Source organism: Cherax quadricarinatus, chromosome 43 (assembly GCF_038502225.1).
Source record: "Cherax quadricarinatus isolate ZL_2023a chromosome 43, ASM3850222v1, whole genome shotgun sequence".
Classification (NCBI taxonomy): domain Eukaryota; kingdom Metazoa; phylum Arthropoda; class Malacostraca; order Decapoda; family Parastacidae; genus Cherax; species Cherax quadricarinatus.
Window position 1 is genome coordinate 13,135,950 of NC_091334.1, and position 10,877 is coordinate 13,146,826.

Below are 10,877 nucleotides of genomic sequence, written 5' to 3' on the forward strand. Positions count from 1 at the left end.
AGTAAATATATTTATTGTAAGAAGTCTGAATAAATGAAGAATGGGTATAACTGAAAACCACTTCATTAGCAAAATGCCATGAAATGAAGCGCTGTAAAATGGGGCCTCATCTGTAAGTGGTTCTTAAAAAAATTAGACTAAGTTTTGCCCAAAATGCTGTGCATCTTATGGCTTTCTATTTACTGTACAGCAGCGCTATATGACCCTAGTGGGTTTGGCCCACTAGGGTCATAGTTTATAAATAAAATGACTGGAAATAAAGAATTTTACTCAATATATATATTGGGACCTGACGATCTGTTGGAGTGTGAGCAGGGTAATATTTAGTGAAGGGATTCAGGGAAACCGGTTATTTTCATATAGTCAGATTTGAGTCCTGGAAATGGGAAGTACAATGCCTGCACTTTAAAGGAGGGGTTTGGGATATTGGCAGTTTGGAGGGATATGTTGTGTATCTTTATACGTATATGCTTCTAAACTGTTGTATTCTGAGCACCTCTGCAAAAGCAGTGATAATGTGTGAGTGTGGTGAAAGTGTTGAATGATGATGAAAGTATTTTCTTTTTGGGGATTTTCTTTCTTTTTTGGGTCACCCTGCCTCGGTGGGAGACGACCAACTTGTTGAAAAAAAAAAAAAATATATGGCACAAAATACAGTACAGTACATGTATGTCAACTAAAATAACCCTTACACTGTTACCCCACTCCAATTTCAGTGAAGACTAAATGTTGCAAATTTATTTGTTAGGGGAAAATCAACTGACAAAAAGGTTTAAACATATAACTCGATGATTTATTAAGAGCATCTTAAAAATTTTAATACTAAATAATGTAGTTACAGTGGTATTCCGAGTTTCGTACAGCTGCCAACTCGAACAATTATGCAAGTGTATTATTGTAAGTGCTTTTGTAAGTGTATTTTCGGGGGGTCTGAAACAGACTAATCTAATTTACATTATTCCTTATGGGAACAAATTCATTTGGTAACGGCACTCGAACAGCCTTCCGGAACGAATTAATGTACGAAACTCGGGGTACCACTGTACATCTTTGCCTCACTGTCACCTCAGATACTAAGTCTCCGTGGTTCAATCCCCAGCATAGATGGAAACGCTGGGCAGGTTTTCTCACATCTGTTATCCCTGCTTGCCTACCAATGAGTAGGCACCTGGGTGTTAGTCAACTGTTGTGGGTCACATCCTGGGTAACAAGACTGAAGAGGACCCCAATGGAAATGAAGTCCCCAATGACATTGCTTTCTTTGGTTATCCTGGGTGGCTAAACCTCCAGGTAAAAAATCCAAACAAATCTTATCCACAGTAAAACACTTGGTTCTCTTCACAGTTTGCAAGTGGTTGATTTAAATAAACTGGAACTATTTTTTTCTTCCAAATTCAATACTATTAAAATTTTTAATTTTAACTACCTGTACATAATAGCCCTTGTACTGTTACCTCTCACTAAATTTCATTACCTCATCATCCAATAATACTAATGGCACCTCACCAACAGTATTTATAAATATAAAAAAAACTGGTTTTATTAACCCAAATAAATCACCAGTTCCCAATCAAGCATATTCATAATTTTTTGAGGACAAAGATGAATTCTGCAAAGCAGTTGCTACCAGTTAGTCTCCCTAAGAAATCACTGCATATGGATAATATGAGCATGTACCTCATTAGTAAAGCATTCAGCTCAAAACTATTAGGACTCAGGTTCAAATCTTGAGTGAGGAGATATATGAGCTTGTCTCCTTGCACCTTCCACCTATTCACTTCGCAGTAAATAGATACCGTACCCATGAGTTAGTTGTCTATTGTGGGTCCCATCCTGAGGAGAGAGCCTTAATAGAAATAAGCTACTTGACTCAAGAAATCGTAATGACACGTCGCTAACGTGACGGGCTGGAGTTTTGAGACTATGACCGCGGGTTCAATCCCGGCCGGGGGTATGGTTTGGAAATAAGCTACTGCTTACTGCTTGGCTTTTTTCAGATAAACATCAGTTATTAATCCTAGCAAGTTAACAATCTGAACAAATACATTTATGTTATACAATACCAACAAGCTGAAACATCTGGGTAATAAAAATACCCAAGTGTTGCACATGTCTTATTCATCAATCTGAAGAGAAACAGAACTCTGTCATCTTCACCTACTTACAAAGACAGGTCCTTAATCACTAAGTACAAGACTACTCAATCAGCCTGATCTCAACACTAAAATATTTTCATTGGTATTATTATTATTATAGTACTGTATAATCATGGGGAAGTGCTAAATCCATAGGGATTACAAAGCACTTTAATGTACTTCAGTCACTCAATGTCTCTAACACTGCTTTGAAAGGAATTATTCTTTCCAAACAAATTTACATTTTTTCACAAGATCTTCAAAGTGGTGAATAATAATAAACATTAAAGTACTTTGACATGTGCCTCTACTTCAGTAATGACTGATATGGTACCACACAAAAGACTGGTAAAAAATACACTGTACAATATTGGTGCACAAGTTCCTACAAATCAAGACATGGCTAATCATTCTACAACAGAATTTTGCATACCAGTATGCCAGTGTTGGGTACCTCTTTCATTATTTATCTACAAATCTTCATGAGGGATAAACATACAAGGCAAGTTCACTAATGACACAATGCACCAATGAATTCTGCAGGGACAACAAGAGATTCAAAATGACTTGAATATTATAGGTAGAACTGGCAGATATAGTTTAATGTAGGGAATGGTAAGAACTCTCTTTCCTTATTACAACAGTTACTTCTCCTCTTGGCCATTATGAACATATTTTTCCGAGAGAAATACAATAACATTTTTATGCTACTGTATTACAAATAACCACAGAAAAATAGTCATATATTGTGGAAATTGCTTATTTAGGTAACAATAAACAAAAAAAGATTATTATTTATGCAAATTCTGTTTTATTAACTGGGTTTTCAAAGGAATCAGTTATATTTTAAACAAATAGGAAAGCCACTTCATTTTGATTAGTTTAATAACACGATCTAACCCAATTCAACCAAACCTAACCTAACCCAATTGTAAAATTGGCAGTTAGGTAACATTAGATTAAGCGATACTAAAAAAAAAAAAAAAAACTGTAGGCACTAAATATATACATCACCACTGCACAGAGTACATACTTAATACATAAAAAAAAAAATCCCGGAAGTAAAGTGCATATTGACCCTCCTTTTTCTCTTCTCCTGTTTGGCTCTCTCTAAGCTGATCTGTTCAACAAGTATTCAAGGAAACAAGATAGTTAATACAGAAATATAGCAACTTCCCTTGCCCACATCCTTCTGATAATGATACAGTACTTTTAGGTATGGGTCACAGTTACTCTCCAGGGTATGGAGAGAGGTGTTTCGATTTTGGCACCATGATCTGACAGATACACTCCACTTGTTGACCCAGTGCTCTGTGAGGGGTTTATACATTTCCCAAAATGCAGGTGATATCACCATTTTCCCAAGTCAGAAATTAGTCTGAAGTAGTCTTCGATGTTTTCCTATTGACAATGTTCTCCCACATAAATTTAGAAAAACTATTGCCAAGCACTAATGTAACCCCAGTCGGGTTTGTATTTTTTCCCATGCCACCTAGGCCTGGTGCTGCTATCTGGCGGGCTATGTTCAAAACCTAGAGGTGGGTCCATGACAGTGTGCATCTTCCTTACTCACTCAGCAGACCTATGAGCAGCAAGATGTCCCCCCCAACCCTCTCCCTAGGCCTCAGCCTGGCATAGGCAAGCAACCACCACACTGCCTGCACCACATACATACTCTGAAGATTACTACTTGCCTCTGAAGATTACTACTCCTCCACCAGATACTCCAACATTCCTGGATACACTAACATCACAGTACAGCTTAACCTAACCTAAACCTAATTTATGTTGGTCAATTTTATTTACCACCCTGCTATATAACTTGCTGATGTCAACGACTTGAAAAGTAGGAGACTTCACCCGACATTATTTCCTGCACCCATGTGTACTGAGCGTGTCATCTTTCTAGAGGATTGAATGTTTTGTTGACCCACTTGCCTTGCAGCACATCTCTCTTGCCCTGGCCCAAGGCACATCTTGCACTGCTAGCAGCATTTCATGGTTGGGGAGATAGTTTCCACTGTAAGTGCTTCTAGTTAGCTTAAAATGCCTTATGGAAGTTAAGACACTGCAGAGAGTGGAGAGCTTAGAAGCTGACACCCCAACAAGCACATGATTCCAGAGCCGAAGTGGTAGGATCAATTCAGCTTCTCAGGCTATCACGACCCTTAACCACACCATCACCACCAATAAACTACAGTAAATAAAGGCTATAAATCTAACAATCACAAGAGACTTTGTAGTTCTGGTTAATAGAAATCTAAACCCTTGGCAACAGTGCATGCATGTTCACAATAGTGCACGCATCTTGCATTTAACAGACGATACAGCCTCTATCACACATTTCTCTAATTGACCCACAGGTGTAATGTTTCTCCCAAGTTGAAGAGAAAAGTAAGTTACTAAAAGAGACTATTTAACTATATTAAGACATTCTAGCCCAAGAACCTTTCACCTGCATCACAGATCTCTCTTGAGGAGAAAGATTAACAGTGAACTTTTGCTCTAAAATAGTTAGAATTAGGTGAGCCTTCCTTGTAGCGACTAAGAATACCGATATATTTAAGTATTTTGGTTATGTTGTCTGGACGACTGCACTTACAGTAGGCCGAGTTAAGTTAAATTATGCACAGGTGTCTCCTCACCATTGCATATTTATCAGCTAGTGTCATTCTGCCTTGCCAATAAGAACCCAAAATATTTTTAATTTCAATATTTTTGCCCTACTAAAACTGGTAAACAATATCATGACTAGATTACAATATTCATGAATAAACTGATAAATAAAATACCAGTGAACAGTGATAATGTCAATGGTGCAACCATAAATTAAAAACATTCAAAATTCCCAGTTATTATTATCCAGTGTAAACAAAACATAATAGTCATAATTAACTAGACTTGTCAGGGCTCAGTCTGATGTTCTCCCACAACACTAAACTAAACCTATTATAGTGCAGACTTGAAAATATATAAGGTGTTATTGGTGCAAGTGTTTTTCCTGATAGTTTCGTCACAGGACCTCTCCCAACACATGTCTCACAACAAAAGAAAGAAAGTATAAAGTGAATACTCTTAAACTGCTACACGAAGACCCGTTCAATACATAAATATTGAAAATTACCGGAATAATTTTCTAAAGCTTCTACAAAGGATAACTTCAAAACTTCAACTTATCCTGGCCTTGTGTAGACATGTTCTTACTCACAAAGAAAATCAAGATAAAGACAAATACCTAATGAACACCTGTGGATGTCGTATGAGACTTAGAAATATTGAGAATCACAACTGAGTAAATTTAACAAACAGGACAGCTGACAGAAGGAGGGGTCCGAAATGATCAAAATGGCGACTGGATATGCGATTACTTTTAGTACGATTACCAGCTGCCTGGACACCTCAAGCTCCCAGAACCACCTTTTCCCCGATCCTCGATGTCTTACAAGGCGCTGGATTCCCGGCAGGCCTACTTACGTATTTAACTAGGCAATTTGCGAAAGTGAATTTTGGGTGTCGGTATCTCCATTCACTAGTGCAGAATCACAGACTATGAACACTCGGAGTGGAGAGGCTGCTCGCTCACAATAGATGGCGCTAACCGCACAAACAAAGAAGCATCTTGGCTACTTTTAGCGATTCGATTTTGGTGGCTGAGACGCTTAAATCACCTAAAAAGAGCTTAATGCCTATTTTCAAAAAACTTTTAATACTGATTGTTGTCATGATTCTAAGTCTTGACAAAGTGGCAAAGAATTCCTTGTCATTGTAATTAATGTGTATAATAGTACATTATTATCATTTGTTAGTAATTATTCGCTAAGTAACTTTTAAGACTTCAGTCATCTGTACTTATTTATTTTCCCAGTACTGCACTAAGCGCGTAATTAAGTTTGGCATTCTGTTGATCATTACATTTCTGTACTATTATCATTGTAAAGTAACTATTGAACCTTATTTTACAGTCTTCTTTACAACGGCTTCAGATGCCAAATGGCTGCAGTTATATACTAAAGTCTTATATTTCTCTATTTTTAATAAGAAAATTAAACTGCGTATGTCGTTGTGATTGGCATTTTGTCAACGCATATTTGAATGAAATATTTTTGTTTTTGTTTTTTTACTGTTCCCTCTACGCTGGCTAGTAATTACAAGAACTGATGTACAACACCTAAAGCTGGGCAACCTAGTTGCAAAATATTTCTCGATTTCTACTTGTTTATAAATGCAGCCCTTGAAGGTGGGTGTCTGCATGCTGGCGAAGGATCTTGATCCAAGGATCATTATTGACTCAGATCTTGGTTTGAGTTCATCGATAATTTAATCTTGTAAATGGCCAATATTACGTGGGTTTATTGTGTGGAAATGGTAAGAAACGTAACGTAATCTAAGGACACTCAATATAACCCAATCTAAAATAATCTAACTTGGCTTACTCCTCCAGCGGTAGATGTGGAAATGGCGTGCCTGTGTTTAAATTCGATGCGTCTTTGTTCACGCTCCTGTGATTGGCCAGGCGCTTTACACGACTCTGTACTAACTTGCGATTGGGTCTGATGTGCCCAACTAAAGGTATTTTTTTGTTTATATCTCCCCCCAAAAAATAAAAAAAAATGCACAGGATATAACATTTATTGGTAAGGTTTATGTTTGTATTTTACATAATAATAAAATCCATGAGTTCTAACCATGACTTAAACTCGATGAAGACCGATTCAAGAATTACGAGCTACACTCTCTTGTATCAGTCTTGTTTACAATCTACTGCGCAGGTGCTGTATGATCCTTATGGGTTTAGCGCTTCCCTATAAATTTATACATAATTTATAAATACAATTATTTTCTTAGAGCAAACTAACAGTAACTATCCCATGTTAGCCATAGTGATACTAATGACAAGGTGACCAAAAACTACTTTAAACCCATCCACAGTGGCCCCTTTTACCTCTCCCTTCCTCTCTGTCCACAGCCTTTCTTACCTCTCCCTTCCTCTCTGTCCACAGCCTTTCTTACCTCTCCCTTCCTCTCTGTCCACAGCCTTTCTTACCTCTCCCTTCCTCTCTGTCCACAACCTTTCTTACCTCTCCCTTCCTCTCTGTCCACAGCCTTTCTTACCTCTCCCTTCCTCTCTGTCCACAACCTTTCTTACCTCTCCCTTCCTCTCTGTCCACAACCTTTCTTACCTCTCCCTTCCTCTCTGTCCACAACCTTTCTTACCTCTCCCTTCCTCTCTGTCCATAACCTTTCTTACCTCTCCCTTCCTCTCTGTCCACAACCTTTCTTACCTCTCCCTTCCTTTCTGTCCACAACCTAGTCTTACCTCTCTCTTTCTATCTACCCACAACCTTTTCTACCTCTCATTTTTTTTCTCTATCCACAGCCTTTCTTACCTCTTCTTTCTTGACTATCCACACAACCTTTATTATCTCTCTTCCTGTTTACCCACAACCTTTCTTACCTCTCCCTTCCTCTCTGTTCACAACCTTTCTTACCTCTCCCTTCCTCTTTGTCCACAACCTTTCTTACCTCTCCCTTCCTCTCTGTCCACAATCTTTCTTACCTCTCCCTTCCTCTCTAGCCACAACCTTTCTTACCTCTCCTTTCCTCTCTGTCCACAACCTTTCTTACCTCTCCCTCTCTGTCCACAACCTAGTCTTACCTCTCTCTTCCTGTCTATCCACAACCTTTTCTACCTCTCATTTTTTTCTCTATCCACAGCCTTTCTTACCTCTCTCTTCTTGTCTATCCACACAACCTTTATTACCTCTTCCTGTCTATCCACAATCTTTCTTACCTCTTTTTCTGTCTACTTATAACTTTTCTTACATTTCTCTTCCTGTCTACCCACAAATTTTTTTTACCTCTCTTTTCCTGTCTGTCCACAATCTTTATATTAATGGTACACAATACTAGTAAGTAGATGAGTATGACACATGTGCAACAATTTGATATCTTTATTGACGAGACGTTTCGCCTGCTCAGCAAGCTTCTTTAGTCGAAATACAGAGGAGCCAACAGAAGTTGCGGAGATATAGATATGAGGTAACTAGTCCCCAGGCTGAAGAAAGAAAAAACTGAGAAAGTCAGTCCCTTAGCCTTGGCGTGTGTTCAGCTCCAAAGCTTCCATGAGTGAGATGAAGCTACAGATACAGGGAAGACCCGGTGGGGTGAGCGGAGAAGTGGGAATTGTGTAAGAATAAGTTGGTGAGAGGAAAGGCTTTTAGGGGAAAGAACCAGGGCTTAACTCAACAGATGAGAAATCGAAGCGGCAGGAGGCTAAGCAGGGAGGCAGCGGGCAGAATGGGCACAAATGCTGTCACAAGGCTTCTCCTTGCACTCCTCACAGCAAAGGTTGTAGTAGTAAAGAGTTAGGGCACGGCAGAATTGAAAAAGGGACATTATTAAAAGTCTAGGACCTTAAAGACGAACCTGGGGAGGTGATTTATTTGTATAGTGTGTGAGGTGCAGGTGCTAGTAAAGAATACAATAAGTTGTGTGGGTTTATAGGTTTGAGTATGTTTTCGTCAAGGTGAATTGTCCAGATGACTTGTCTCAAGTTCTTAAATTTGTCACTGAGTGTCTTCTAGTACACGTTTAGCGTCGGCAGGTTTTTCCCATCATGGAGGGATTCACATGTAGTAAGTTCTTTCAGCTGGTGTCAAACACCCAGCGCAAGGCCCCGTCCCCATTTGCGCTTCTGTGTGACTAGTTAATGGTCCAAGTCGGACACCGAAACGACGTCATAAGTTAATTCTCCTATGTGCGGGTTATACGGAAGTTCCTGGGTTGGAGGCGCTCTGTAAGTGGGTAAACACGAGACAGGTTAAGATTGTTTTGGTGATGCATGATAGTGGAGGCGGGGAAGGTTAGTTGCTGGGGCCACTTTTCGCATTTTCGGAGTGTCCGCCTGAGGCGTGTGATGGCAGCTTATGTCGGCCCATTGGTGTCCTGAGGTTTCCTCTGGAAGTCGGTGAGTTTTTATGGCCAATCTTTTAGCGTATAGGGCATCCAGCAGCAAAGCTGGGGTGGTCACCTTTACAGTTTAAGCGCTTAGGCTGATCGGTCTTGGGACATTCAGGTTAACAAAACTGTTTGTTCTTGAGAGAGCAGTCCTTGATGGAGTGGGTGTAAGCATAGAAGGTTCGGCATTGAGTGATATGATGGTAGTGTTTGGGCTCGATGTTAAGAGATTTGTTATGGTAATAAAAGATGCCTAGTCCGTCGTTTATATCAACAGAGCAATAGAAACCATAGAAATGTCCGAAAATCTTAGTTTTAGCATTGAGGAGGCAGTAGGGATTTGGGTTATTTCTAGGTGTTCTGTCCGACAATAGACTTGCGAAGGTTGTCAGGAGAAAGGATGGTGAAATCGCAGACGAGTTTCTTGACGAAGACTGACCTCTTCGCCCGGAGTATGGGTGAGAGGAAAATGAAAAAGTAGTTTCTTATGAGAGTCTGGATGGCGATGGTTACAGTCTTACCAAGTCTTCGTCGCTGAAACAATCAGCAACAAAGGCAAGTTTCCGAGACGGACACCCAAAGTGTCCCTCAATTGGAAAGACATTGCCTGCGTATATAGTGCACCTGCATCCTGGAGACAGTATAGCTTGTGCTGTAAGTTAGACTCCGCTTATTATGATGTGTCAGACACGTATCATCATGTATCAGGCGTATTATGTGTCAGACACGTATCATCATGTATCAGACATGCATAATTATGTGTCAGACACGTTTCAGTGTGCCAGACAAGTGCCATATACTTGTCGGTATTATATATTATTAATATAATAATACTTTTTGAGCAACGCCATGGTATCTTTGTACAGAGGCTGCCTTCTACAACCTCGTTGCTCGTCCACTAGTCATGAGTAAGATTTTTTTTTTTAAGGATTCGCCTAGCATGGGCCACTAAGCTTGCTGCAAGTACTGCTAATTTCTATGTTCCTGACTCACGAAATCCTAATATCACGATTGCAAACGAATCACAGAATGATGCCATTTAAGAAACTAGAGCTACTTTCCCCTTCTTTGGCTCAAACATCATTACCTCCCATTCCCAGGCGGTGTATAACCTCTACGGGTTTAGCGTTTTTCCCATGCATGTAATAATTTTGCCTGTTGCTACCGCTACTGCTCGTAGTTCAACGGTAAAGCACTCGACTTGCAGTCGAAAAGACCAGGGTGCAGTCTTGGGCGGGGCAAAATGTATGGGCACGTTACCCAACACCTGCTTCCCTTGCTCGACTGCCAGTTTTATTACATTAATGTGAAGTGTTAAACCCGTAGGGGTCATACAACGCCTAGGGAATGAGAGACAATTAGGTTCGATAAGGAGTAGCAAAGGAAAGTGTTAGTTAGTTTAATATGTTTATTATGCACCCCATACCCATCCAGTGGGCGGTAGTCAAAAGATTACAGAGGTACATAATGGGTCCAGGGACTGGGCCTCAAAGTTTTGATAGCTGAGCAAGTTACAGAGGTAATGAATTCACAATTTACAAAGGTAATGAACTCACAATTTACAAAGGTAATGAACTCCAGGTAGGTCTAGTCACAATCATGGTAAGTTACAAAGGTATTTACAGATTACAGAGGTACACAATGGGTCCAGGGACCGGGCTCCAAAGTTTTGATGGCTGAACTAGGTACAAGGTAATGAACTCACAAGTTACAAAGGTAATGAACTCACAAGTTACAAAGGTAATGAATACTGTAAGAATGGTTACTTACGTGTATACATGGCTG

The 10,877-nt window shown here is 39.7% G+C and overlaps 1 protein-coding gene across 4 annotated transcripts in view; it reads right to left on the reverse strand.

The window, feature by feature from the left end:
• The window catches only part of faf (ubiquitin carboxyl-terminal hydrolase-like faf), a 264,269-nt gene extending 258,544 nt beyond the window's left edge, over nt 1-5,725 (reverse strand). For all 4 annotated transcript variants that reach the window (XM_070093596.1, XM_070093595.1, XM_070093594.1 and 1 more), the window contains exon 1: nt 5,610-5,725. The gene's annotated coding sequence lies outside the window, so the exon portion shown is untranslated. The remainder of the gene's footprint in view (nt 1-5,609) is intronic.
• Nucleotides 5,726-10,877: the final 5,152 nt, after the last annotated feature.